General features: G+C 35.3%; 1 protein-coding gene and 1 long non-coding RNA gene across 16 annotated transcripts in view; one reads left to right on the plus strand and one right to left on the minus strand.

Moving 5' to 3' along the window:
* Nucleotides 1-2,734: 2,734 nt before the first annotated feature.
* Nucleotides 2,735-14,274, plus strand: part of LOC125683572 (uncharacterized) — a 45,240-nt gene continuing 33,700 nt past the window's right edge. For 6 of the 15 annotated variants that reach the window (XM_048924854.2, XM_048924857.2, XM_048924856.2 and 3 more), the window contains exon 1: nucleotides 2,781-3,035. The gene's annotated coding sequence lies outside the window, so the exon portion shown is untranslated. Of the gene's footprint in view, nucleotides 3,036-14,274 lie in introns of all 15 variants that reach the window. The other 9 variants (XM_048924860.2, XM_048924862.2, XM_048924863.2 and 6 more) reach the window with 4 other exon arrangements.
* Nucleotides 9,456-10,656, minus strand: LOC125683584 (uncharacterized). Its single transcript, XR_008795739.1, has 2 exons — nucleotides 10,252-10,656; nucleotides 9,456-9,914 (listed from the first exon to the last, which is right to left on the minus strand). It is a non-coding gene; the product is annotated as an uncharacterized LOC125683584 (long non-coding RNA).

Consider the following 14,274-nt stretch of genomic DNA (forward strand, 5'->3'; position numbering starts at 1 on the left):
TAACTTCCTTATCTAACTTTTGTTGTACCACCTTAGGTGTTAAGCGTGCCGACTTCAATTTTATAGCTTCCTCATGTGTCCTTGGGCCTGCATAATGGAGGAGGGAACTAAATTTGAAACCATGCATGATCTGAATTCTATCCGGTATAACAGGGTGTGATGAAAGTGCATTACATAATTCAAGATATTTGGTGGACGTATACACTAAGCTGTACAGGCGAATTCCACTATTGGGGACAGTTTGCTTGAGGGTGTGATCCGCCACAGGCTGAGCATCGATGTCGAAACTTACAGGGGTTGAAAGAACAAGAGTCCCTGTTGAAGGCGTAGCAGATACCCATTGGCTTTGAAATTTAGTTGGGGACTTGGTTATATTTGACCCCGTGTCCCCCTCCCTGGGTGTTATGTCCCTGTGTGCTTTGTTGTTTTTGTCTAAAATTGCTATGAAAGGGAAAATTATTTCCATTGTTGACCATATCCCTGTCAATAACCTGAGTTGACTGCTCAAGCCATGGGGCTGATATGTACATGGCCCATAATTCTGAGTCCACGACGACGACCCCCCCCCCATGATGAGAATGGGTACCGCTATTTTTTAAGGCGATATAGCTCGCCATACTTGGACCAACCAGTATGATCCACTCTGCTTGCTGCAAGGCGAATGTTATGCATATATTTTAACAGTTCCTGACCACTGTCCGGGAACTTCTCTAAATAAATAGACATGCAAATAATAAAGGCTGTTGTCCAAGTATGAATGCTGGTTATAGTTTTAAGCTGCAGCTTTACAATCATGATTTGCCCATCCTTGATAACAAGCTCCCCAGTAACATAGGGGTCAGTGCGCAAGTCGCGGGCTTGCTTCAAACGGAAGGGCAAATCAATTTACTGCCCTGCCCAAAGTTTAGATTTAATGGCCTGAGGTACATGAAATCCCACTGAGTCAAATATGCTTAACTCGGCATTTGGCCGACTGACCTTAACCAATTCACCAAACGGCAAGTATATTAATGTTTCATGATTTTTGCCTGACTGATACATAGAATCATCACTGTCAAAGTTGATAACAGGGTTACCTGTTGACCCTGTCCCGCTTGGGCCCAGTTGCGTTTTACATACAGCACCGATACCCTGGGAAATTGGCTCGGGCGGAAAATATTGCTATTTACCGACTTGCACGGATGTTGGCGCTAAGGGGAAATTGTTGAAAGGTCATGCGTTTCGATCATGTTGATTTGGGAAATGTATTTTGATTTCAAGTTTACTAGATGTTCTTTTGGAATTTTCTAGAAACGAAATGCCCTTTACACCACTTCTCGCATATGTTGTGGCACATGTATGCCATTTTCATTGGTTTTGTGACATCTCCACAGAGGTGTAAACGATAAAGAGTTACCGTATATGAAGTAACACACAATAGTAATTAATTATGAAACGTTTCAATTAAACCAACTATGAGGCATTGTATTTAGCATTAAACAATCTCTAAAAGTATTTGTCCTTTGTTGCATTTGTCAATTTAATGAAAGTAAATATTTTAAGGATTTTTTTTTTAAATTTCCTTTCACAACAATAGGGACATTTTTGCAACTTGGGGTGCTACACACCTTCTAATCAAATTTATATGCTGCGTTTGAACTCTTTTGCGAGCGTTTACCATTATAGTGTTCATCACAAGTAAGCCACGTTACACAATATATTATATTTAGATCACATTTAACCATGAAAGAATAGATTGAGGAATTCAATTCCATGAACTCACGACAACAACAAGAACAAAATGATTCAGCATGAGGCTTTTAATCATAAGACAATTCACTCATACAAAAAATCCAAGCTTGATGAAATAAAACACAATTATGAATTTTAAACATATCAACAAATTGCAGGCACGCATGCACGTACGCAGCCACACACGAACACGTACGCAGCCAAACACACACACACACACACACACACACACATACACAAACACACACACACAATGTTCTTAATATGCACGATAAGATATGTTAGAAAGCGATTATAACTAGTTAATCAAAATGTCATGATACTATGCATTTAGAAACCAACGACAATTATTCAAGTCAAGGTCCCTTACTTTTGGAATAACAACATGATTATTATTGCGACCAGAAACACAAGAATTGTTGTCATGATGTAAAACCATGTGCTGTTGTCATTTTTATCTGGTTTTTTATAAAACCTTTTCTGGATTTTTCGGAATATAGATTCATTCCTACTTTCAAAATCCACGGATTGCAACACTGGATCCAGTACCTGTTAAAAGGATAGAGTTTTTGGTGAAATTCAGTTACAGTGCAATAAGAAATACGACAAATTTTCTAAATGTCCTCTGATAGAAGCATATCAAATGACTGCAAAATGAATAATTACCCAGGTGGAAAATTTAGAATAATCATACCCCATGGTATTTTGTACAGTGTACATATACTGTAGATTGGGAAATAATCACGATGGTTTTAATTTCACTATGTTCACGATTTATCTTTTCTTCGTGAAATTAAACCCATAGTGAATAATGAAGTAAAAATATTTGAATGCGGCTATAATTAAAAACAAAGAGAGATAACTTTTATTTTTGTGAACCGGATACTATGATCAGCTTGGGAAAATTATTGAATAGTTACATCATTTAACATATGAATGCATACACACAATATGACATTTTAGTATACATGTACTTGTATACTCTTAACTGCTTTTACACTGCAGGTCGCATTGAATAATATACGGGCCTTATCAAAAGCCCTTGTTATTACTTCCTTGTCTTGACCCAGTATATCAATCATTTAGCGTGGGTCGGTTTTATTTCCACAACCGCAAGTCGATTTCAACATCCTCAATGTCGACACCTTTTCTAGAGAAGTTTTTATTTCATTTGCATAGCATGTCTGGAATTTGGATGTAAACGCGTTTTAAATCGTCCGTTAATCTGAATATCAAGAGGCTGCAGGTTGTTCGTACACGCAGTGGGGACGAACACCACTTGAATTCCCTTTTCCTCCAGCATAGTAAGTAATGCTTTGTATTACGTAATCCCTAAAACTTGTTGATAATTGTATATCTTATAATTTTAAATGTTTTGATACTGACAGCCTTTTTTCGACACTGTCTTTAACATAACTGTCTTTGGACGCTTTTGAGACTCATCTTCCATGCCTTTTCCAACACCTGTCGTTTACATCTGACTGAGCAGCTGTTGTAGCGCCTCCTGAACGCAACGAATGAAGACCTATATTTACGATTCCCATGACTGATTTTAACTTGGATACCATACACTCTTTTGCGCGGGTATAACTCAGTTTTAATTTTGTGAATGAGTTGCAGCCCATATTTTGATTTGAACACTGCCTTGAAAAGAAAATCATTAGATTAAATGTCTACTTTCCCCAAGTCTGTGTAACGCTTCAACATTTTAACTGGGCATGCTGAAGTCGAACCTTCCGCGATAATAAGTATTTCGTTTCCTTATCTGTATTGATCTGATTTGCTTTTCTGTATATTTATTTGAATGTAACCTTCTCTGTAAAAGATATCTGAACAAGGTAGGGAACTGAATTCGTCAAAGCGAAGGAATCCTGCGAATGATAGAAGAACCATACACAAATCTCGCACGTCCGATCAATCTGTGCTATCTTTATACTTGTCGCACAGCTGAATTAGATCACCAGTTGAAACCACTTTTTTCCCCCACTGTTTTAGATTTGTTGTGTCTTTTCGAAGATTCTAACAAATTTGTAACAAAAGTATAATCTGTGGGATCTGGACGTCCTAAAATAGAATGCGCCCATTTTATCGAGTAAATAACACTTACAACAACGTGGTAAGAACATCCTGAATTAAGAAGGTGTGTTATGTATAATGCGACATGTAACGAGTTCGCTGGAATAGGTTGTTTTCCTCTTGAGTTGATGAAATTGCACCATCGTTTGAAAGACGAAACATACTATTTGCTAGTGTTAAGTGCTGTTCCACGTAAGAATCATGCAAAGGGTGGCACATCGACCGTCAGGGATTGAATCGATACTTATATATACTTTAGCACTATACATAAGAACACTATATGTGGTACTATTTTTTTCATCTGATGCATACCTGCAGAGATATGTTACTAAAAATAGATTACCCCCACAATCAACACAAAATAGCTAAAAATAGGCAATAAATTGTATAATCAATATCGAGAGGAAAATACCAATATATTTTGGTCAATAAAAATATACTATGGCAAATAAAGTCCCCTTTTCCTTTATGCATTGCCATAGTGACAATATCTCACTTGTCTCCATGACAACGGTTGATTTTATTTGATGAATATGGTTTTCTTGAAAAAAACCATCCAATTTTTAAAATTACTTTTCTTAAAACAGCAAACACTTACAATCGTATGAGATTTATAAAAGGGAAAAGGGGATTTTGTTTAATAACTTTTCATTTTCAAAAGTGTGGAAAATTCATTTTTTTTTTTCCAGAAATGCCTCCTTTAAAATGGTGAAAAATTCCGGGAAAATGAAAAAAAACGAAATATATTGAAATCATTGAAATATAATAATTGTGCATTAACTTATCATCTTTAATTATTTTAGCTAATGATTATATCAATGTATTTTCATTTTTGTTTCTTAAACTATCGAAATATGATATATGATCCTACCGAATAGTTAAAACAAGATTTCTAAGAAATTTAGGTCGGGATCGAAATTCCCATTATACCTAACCCATTTGTTTCCACTATGAGTTGTACAGACGAATTTCAATTTGGAATTGGGAGTTGTTTTTAAGCTTACCTTTGTAAGTTTTAGTGAAGAGGTTATGTTACTGTTACATGTAAAGATGTGTGGTTTATCAACGCTAACGATCGGTTAAATTTCATATGAAGCACCATGTAAACAAGGTAGGGCCTATAGGCTATCTCTTTACCACGGGGGCTCAGTCTCAGCATTCAGGTATTCTTTAATCTCTTTAGAGAAGTAGATCACAGTGCATGGTCATATTTTGGAATGCCTGATGACTTATACTTCTATACTCTAACTGGTAAGAGGCAATACAGTTACTAATGTATCTACCAAAGAAACAGACTCTAGTTCATTATTGCTAAGTTTTCTGGCAGATATATTGTGTTTTGTAGAGTCCGCAACCCTGTAGAGTCCGCAATGGCTTTTTGATTTCATAGATTTTTTCAAGAAAATGTATTATGATTTATCTTTATGCTAACTATAACTATTCAAGTATTTACTTTAAACATGTAATGGATTAAAATATTGTGAAAATATATGTTCAAACTCAGAATTTACACCCATAACATCTAGTGTATACATATAACCCAGAGAGGTTAATGAAATGAAGGGAGAAGATAGAAGAAATAGGGTGAAATTAAAAAAAAAGTGAAGCTAAAGAAAGACAAAATAAGGAAAAGGAGAAAGAGAGAGAGAGGGGGGAGGTATTAAAAAACAATCCCCAATTTCTTGCCACACTTGGAAAAAAGAGATTACATGAATAAAAAAAAATACAGACAGAAAGAAATCTTGAGAGAAAGAAAAGGTTGAAATTGAAAAGGAAATGCAAGAAAAGGTGAACACAAAATATTGGAAAGAAAAGAACAACTTTAAAAAGGAAAGAATTAAAACCAAAAAGGGCAGAGAAAGAAATGTTATTTGTGACAAACATAATTTTCAGATCATAGCTATGGACAAGGAGAAAGATGAGGTTGAACACCTCTGAAATCTGAAAAATTTATAGTTTCTTACACGAGAGAGAGAGAGAGAGAGAGAGAGAGAGAGAGAGAGAGAGAGAGAGAGAGAGAGAGAGAGAGAGAGAGAGAGAGTAAATAATAATAATAATAAAAATATTTTGATGAGGTAAACAGGTATATTTTTTTTTAAACTTCACTGTAGTGTGAGTTATCTTTCCTTTTTATCTTGGGTTACCTATCCTTCCTAGTGCATATATTTATATAAAATTAGCTAATGAGTTTTTATATTAATTAAATTAAATCAAATTACTTACTATTAAGTTTATGCTATATTTTTAAACATTCGCATAGAAATGAATATGCATTCATTAATTATTTGATGAAAAAATTAATTTAATTTCGTTAAAACCTTCGGAAAGTTACAATTTTATATCACAAAGCTTAATTCAATGTGTTAAATGGCTTTTAGCGAAGTGCAAGCGTGTGGCGCACAAGTGTTTAACATTTTTATCACATTCATAAACTCCGTCTAAATCAAATTGAATTCTACTTGTAGTTCAACTACAGGAGTCGGAAATTTTTCTGAAAAGGTTTACAATGTAAACAACAATCTCTGAGATTTCGCTAAGCTCAGTGATTGTTGTGTACATTGCAGATCTTTACATGTAAAACTGGCGACTCGTGTGATCTCGATGTATTTAGATCCGCTGTTATACTGTACATGTACTCATTTGTTTCTATTTCTTGGGGCACTGCATTGATCAGTGTATGTATATCAGGTGTGCGTGTTTCAATGTATTCATAATATAAATATCAAGATTGCTTCATACATTTCATCCGTCTTTAAAAAAAACAATATGATTTCCATTCTGTATATTTTTATATCAATTTACCGAAATAACCCAATACGTCCCGCAATAGGGTCTGTAAGTCTCGTTTGGTTTCACTTTCGGTTTTACTACTTCCGGGTACAACAACGTGTGGAATAATATACGGGAAAGGCTATAAGCCCGTGAACTGATCCGACCGGAAACTCTGTGCACTCAAACACACACAAATTGCATACGTCATACCTTCTACTTTCGTTTTCCTATATATGATGCTGTACTCTGTTCACGGGCCTGATTCTAACACGAATTAAAATGTGATCCAGTTTCCGGGCCTGACTTTAATACTAATTAGGATAAGATTCAGTTCACGGGCTTCTAATTAGGATATGATCCAGTTCACGGGCCTGACTCTAACACTAATTAGGATGTGAACTGGATCATATCCTAATTAGTGTTAGAGTCAGGCCCGTGAACTCAATCACATCCTATTTAGTGTTAGAGACAGGCCCGTGAAGTGGACCATATCCTAATTAGAAGCCCATGAACTCAATCACATCCTAATTAGAACCCAGTGAACTCAATCAAATCTTTATTAGTGTTGATTCTGTACCTCCACTTACAAAAGATTTTTAATATTAATACTAGACCTTTAGTAAAAACGAAAGTAAATTGTATGACGTATGCAATTTGTGTGTGTTTGAGTTCACGGAACTTCCGATTGTATCAGTTCACGGGCTTATAGACCCTGCCGTGTTAATTTGTTGTAACAGAGAGTCGGTGCTAATATGTAATTTGGTGTATTGTTAAGCGATCGGCTGCATACATGAGACTGGGAAAACTCTGCCATGTAGTTTATTTAAGTTCCTAGTTGATGCTACAGTAAGGAAGCGGTGGATACAAAGATGTAGGTACGTAATATTATCATAATTCAACGAATAATCATGTCAAATTAACACACGTGTGTATAAACTGACAGAATATACTGGACGTGTTATTTAGATAAATCAGAGGGGGAGTAGGCCTACAAAAGATGTTGACAGACGAACTGATAAAAATAAAATAATGGGAAAAGAAATTACATGTACTAAGATTTCATAAATGGGGGGGGGGGGGTAAAGTTTTTCTTCGTTTATTGATTTCAACATTTATTAACATCTTTTACTACATAATTCCCTTTTGCCTGAAAAGGGGAAGGGACACTAATTTATTGTATCAATATAGAAAAAATAACCTTGCTAGGAAAAGGTTGACAGGATATCCTTGATACTACTTGCCTTTATATAGGTTCCTGCATGATTAAATATTGTATTGTGTTTCAAGAGAACTGGTATATATCTTTATTGTATAATTATATAAAAGTGACACATGGCCTTGATAAGAATGATTGTAACACTCATATCCTGTGCTTATTTCAGAAACTATAACTTACATTTGTTGTGTAGTGAGCCATTTTAAGTCAATAAAAACATCAATTTATGGTATATTACTTTTTTTCATAGATACAAAGTTACGAAACCTGCTGAAGCAGAATCATTTGCTTCAAACGAACATGTAGGAACCGAAGTTGATACTGCTACCAATATATCTGTACCAGACAACAATGATACAGCATCAAACCCTCAACATTTAAAAAGGTACAGTGTACGATACAAGTATTGTCAATACCAGATATTAGTACATCAAACCAGGAAGTTACAGTGGTTAAGTTTAGTGTCAGGTGGTTTTCTGTATTTTCTTCATTCTCATTTCAGTGTTATCTAAATTTATATGCACACCAAATTTTATAATGGTATTGTTTTTGTTCTGACAGCTTCCCTTGAAGACTAGGATGTTGTAACTTGCAGTGAGAAACCTGCATAATTAAAGGAAACCATCCATGACAATTGGGAACATCATAATTGAAAAACCCTGGAAAGGCATGTTTTAGCGGTTCTTTAAGGAAAAATGAACAATGCACTTTCTATACACTGACTAGTTATCAGATTTCACAATATTCAATTACCTAGTAATTTTTTTTTGGGGGGGGGGGGGGGGTATAAATGTTGCTGTATACACCATTTTCTGTGAATATTTTTTAATATATTCATGAAATTTTGTTTGAAGGGATCATGAACACTGTTGGGAGTGTCCATTCAACTGAAATATCAAAGCCAGAAGAATTGAAGATTGCAATGGATGCAACAGAAGAGACCTAATATGAGCAAATTGAATAGTCAGTCTTTCGCTTACAGTAATTACAAGAGTCGCCACAAAGGAAAGACTTTAATGTGTATTACACCTAATGCAGCTCATTTCCAATTGTGTATGCTGGATACAAATCTGATTTGGCAATTGTGAACCATTGTGGCATTTGAGAGAAGTTGCAAGTTGGTGATATATTCCTGGCGGACAAAGGATTTTGTATATTTGACAAACTTCCAAATGACATGACATTTAATATCCCATTCTTTCTTACAAATAAATCCCACTTCTCAAAAGAGGATCACAACTTTGCTATAAAATTTCCAGATGCAGAATCCATGTTGAATGGGAAAATGAGAGAATATTTTTTTTTTTTTAAATTCCTCAGCCATATTCTGTCATAGTATAGATATTGATCTGACAAAATATTTCAGCTTTGTGTGACCCATGTGGTTTTGTAGGTTCCCCTTTTGAAGGAGATTGCAGATAAATCCTACAAATTTATTAGATTAATTGCATGTATATATATGCTCATACCTGCCACATTGAATTTTTAAAGTTAAAAGTAATGAATACCATATATATGCAATATAACTTTTCTACATATTTATATAAATATAAAGCCTTTTATATTCATATGAAGCCTTTTGGAACGTCTCCATCAGAATGAAATATTCTCGAGAGGGACGTTAAACAATTTACAATCAAACATAAAGCCTTTTGTTCTCCTGAAGGTTTTCAAATCTGCATTATTAAAAAAGAAGTAAAATCCATTGTTTTTAGTGAATGCATGTAATTCAATGATTTTCGTAAAGCTGGACACTGTGTCTATACAAATTTTGGTTCATCTAAAATAAGAAAAACTCTGTCTATAATGTTTATTCAATAAATATACATGTAATTACATAACTTTGATAGATGCACCACTGATATCATAATAAAGTATATGTACATGTGGTTATGTGTGTGTGTTCTAGACTGCAAAAATACTTTATTATTATAATTAAACTCTATCACGCTTAAAAAGTTGACCATAATACATCTTTGTCAATGTATTTGAGTGTCACTAGGAATCCACACTAGCAAATCACAGCATTGGGTGTCTTTCAGGTGTTGTTGTCCTTGAATCTGATGCCAATATTCATATTTTGTTTTAATGGGCAGCAAACCATCTCTTACATCACATTCTAAAATGGCAATTGTCATTACATGTATTGATAAAATATACATGATTTACAAGTGGTCGGATTAGTGGTGAAAGTATTATACTGCAATATGCATACTTCTTTTGACATAGATGTACTGCAGTATTCAAAACTTGATGCAAGTAAAGTTTATAAAGAACATTAGCAGTTCAATATCACAATGAAGTCTAAGTAGTATTTGTATTTCATTCATAAAATGTTACTTTAAAGTTATAATAAACTTGGATACATCCATAATAATATATATGAATACATATATGTACAGCTAATGTACATGTATTAGGTACACATAATTGTTCAATCTATAATGCTGACTTACCAAGAGGGAAATCCCAACATTTGCACAGGCCTCTTTAATTGTCATTGTTCGAGCTGAAAATGGGCACTTAGCCTCAATTAAGAATTTCAGGGGTTGCTGAAAATGGCCTACTGCCCTTCGGAATGAGGATGCAGTTAATTCCTCCATTGTTGTTGTGACCTTTGACTGTGCCGACTTTGGATGTTTTATCCAACTACTGGCGTATTTTACATTGAACAGTTATATTTGCCTTCTTATATCTGAAAAATTCCAATATATCTACATGTAAAAATTTTATTTTCACAGTTTGAACCCATTTATTACTTACTTTGGGTATAGATAAGTTTATTCCAATTTGAGCCCAGAGGGCATAACAGCAAGACAGTTTATACCGAGCGAAGCTCGGACGGGCCGAAGGCCCGTCCGCGAAGCAAGGCTCTAAAGGTAACACGTATATAAAAGAAAAAAGTCAAAATCAGCAAAAGAAAAAGAGATCATCTCTATATACGTTCACTGAAATTTTCGTGATCCATATGGGCGCCGCCATTTATTTTTTCATTACCTGTTTCAACAGTTATTCGTGTTTTATTTTGAATGCCAATAATAGAAGACTCTAACGTGCAATTCGTAATTTAAACACTCAGTTTGTTCAAAGTGAATAGTATAATTATCATTGTAAGAGGTTTTAGCACATAAATACATATAAAACCGTAATACGACTAAATAGATGAACGAGTTCATGAGTTTCTTTAAATAAGAAGATACGATAAAATTACGGTTACTTTTTAACCATTTTGAATTTATTGGTTAATTTTGTTTGGTTTTAACTGCCTTTTTCGTTGCATACGGAATGTATTATTGTTGTTTATAATTGTTTGCTTTGAAAAAGAGAAAAAAGTCGAGGTTAAATGTGACGTCACAATGCACAGTTTACGTCGCCTTGCGGATCATGTAAAACTGTTGTCCCCATATAAACTCCTTTAATATTGAGATGTTACTGGGTGTTTAGCGCAAGGAAATTTCATTCAAAATATATATTTATAAAAGAATCATAATCTACCGTACTTAACGGAATTATGATTACCACTCGGGACACGGAGTTACGTACATGCTTCGCTCGGCCCAACGGTCACACCGTATACATATTAAAGAAAGAAATTTCTAAAAAGAAAGAAAGTTTACAACATATAATCTTATAATTATTATAATCATAATAAATATAGATCCAAACATGTATTGACATTATTTTATCTTTAAATTGTGAACCTGCCTTTGAAAATTTGCTGCCATATGAAGATCGACACTTATACTGCCCCACTATGGGCATACTGGCATCAGACATCCACATTAATGATGACTGCACAATACACAACACCTTTATCCTCAGATTCAAGGCATATCTATAAAATAATTTTCAAATCTTAAACAATCAACCCATCTGTGATGTAACTGATATAGATATTTACATTTAATGAGCTTTGTTTATTGAATATGTATACAACTGTACACTGCAGGTACGTACAAGTAGTATCGTTGCCCCCCCCCCCCCCCCCCCCCCCCCCCCCCCCCCCCCCTTTCTGATCGTACATTCGTATAAACACAAAGCAAGTTTTATGCATAATCCGTTTTTATTTTCAATTGGAATGATTTGAGAATATAAAAACGTATCGTACATCTCATTACGCTTTTACCAACCTGCTCTTTATCTGCAAGACGTACCCTCGTCGATGCTTGTACACTGGCAGTTATTACACGTAATTCGTCAAACACGAAGCGAAGAATCCTCGACCACTCCACTAAAGCTTCAATTCCCACGTTTATCTCGTTAAAACCTCCACATACTCGATTGATAACGCTATATCTATGTATACCACTCTCTACACAGTGCAATCTGAGATGTTGATGTACCCGGAAGTTAATAATCTCGCTAATTCTCGGCAATCACATGACGAGACTTACAGACCCTATGAGATGTCCCTCAGTGTCGCGTCGGCTGCTGCTTTGACGTTCGTCTGGTGTCCAGTTCTAAGTTTCAGCGACTTCAGATGGTGTTTAATATCTCTGGTAGATCTACACTCCCCAAGTAAAGTCAATCCCTTTTCTTTGGGGTATGCACCATATGGCGCGCATAAACTGCCAGCGTAGTGACCGACACTACACATCTCATTGCAAGGCTCTATTTAATTTTTGGATTGCCGCAATTTTCACGCACCAGCGTTCTTAGTTACGCTGTGCCATCTAGCGGTGTTTATGAAACTTCCACGAACGATAACTAAACTCACGATTATTCAGCGATTATTTATTATTTATAAAACAGGAATTAAAATTTTCCACACTTTTGAGGATTTAAAATGGTGATTCAAGATTTTATCTTGAGATATGTGTAAATGGCTCTTTATTTCAGTGTTGCTGTTTTGAGAATTTCTATTTGATATTCCCGACATTTTGTATGAATTAGTACATGGTAACAACTTTTCGATTTTTTAAATAAAAATTATACTGGGTGACAAAAAATGAAAATAAACAGATTGTCATATATTATGCACCCAACTAATTTTTTTCTAAAAGTTTGGCCCAATTTCGTAACATTGGATGTGCCGCGGAAATTCAATTTTGCATTATTCTTACGTGGAATAGCACTTAATACTTCTTGACTTTAGTTGATAATCACTCATTTTGGATGCCAATTCTGCATTGTCAACTCTATCGAGATCCAGTCCGGCTGATGAAAGTTTCTCTCTGATCGTCTGTTCAATATTTAACTCTGGAACAAAAAGATTCAAATGAAATATTGATCTCTAACATTATATACGAATTATGACCATGTCAAATAATTTACTTCCCCCGAATATTCCGTTCTGTCCTCTACCCCTTTCTGTGATACTAGAATTTACTTTTATTATATACCCATCAATGTATCGTTCGTTGATACTGTGGATTGCACAGCGTGTGATCCGCTTTTCCGGATCACCACACTGTGGTTTTCTGATTCCGTATCAGTATCCTCTGAAACTGCAAGCTCCGGTCAGCTCAGTATATTCCGTTACGTTACAACTCCCAATCGTAACTGCTTGGCTATTTCCGTAACCGGTTACGGAAAAGGACGAGCGCGGGATCCGATTGTACAACTCCATTATTCGTAGGGGAAAGTAGTCCCGGAGAATTTGACGCTGTACGGAGTTTGCTGAAACTGATGCCGTCACAATGACGTCACAATGCATAAACGCAACGTTATTTGTGGAAAATGTTGACCCCGTCACAAAACAAAACTGCGTACACAAAACATAATTTCATAGTATGTCTGTGTTTTTGATAATTTGGATTACATTTATTATCTTATAAATGTGGATTTAAAATGCAGAAGGGGGTATATAATAAATTTATCATTACTACAGTAACTTGATCCGAAGAGTTGGATCACGTCTCGTTGACAGGCGGGGATCATCAGATCAAACTCGACGCTTCGCGTCTCGTGTGATCTGATGATCCGCGCCTGTCAACTCGACGTGATCCGACTGTTCGGATCAAGTTACTCACAGAGTTGTGGAAAACTGCCGGTCATGCCGGCAAAACCGATTAAAAATGCTTGCGACCGGTATAAAAGCCATTGATGTCGGTCCAAATGACCGACCTGGTTTTTTGTTTTTGTTTTGTTTCCTGCAAGCATCGGCGCATTTTTCAGCGCAATTATCTTGTAAAACTAAAATGCGATTGCGTAATACTTTTTTCCTTACTGGTAAACAAGATCGAGGCATACCGTATTTGCATTGACAGACTGCCGGCTGCGTACCAAATAACCGCTTACAAAATTTTATCGTCACCTCATTAAAATACAGGTACTCTTCTATAAGAGATCATGAAAATTCTGTTCTTAACCGAGGGGCTGTGGAGATTTCACAAGCATAGAAATGGAAACTGAGTAAATGTAATTATGAAGTATATCGATGTTTAATAAAGGAAATAAATGTTGTGTACTTTTTGTTTTGTTTTTTAATTTTGTGACTTTAGATTTCGAACTGGCTTAAATTATTTCGGACTGGCTTA

Source organism: Ostrea edulis, chromosome 6, assembly GCF_947568905.1.
Source record: "Ostrea edulis chromosome 6, xbOstEdul1.1, whole genome shotgun sequence".
Taxonomy (NCBI): Eukaryota; Metazoa; Mollusca; class Bivalvia; order Ostreida; family Ostreidae; genus Ostrea; species Ostrea edulis.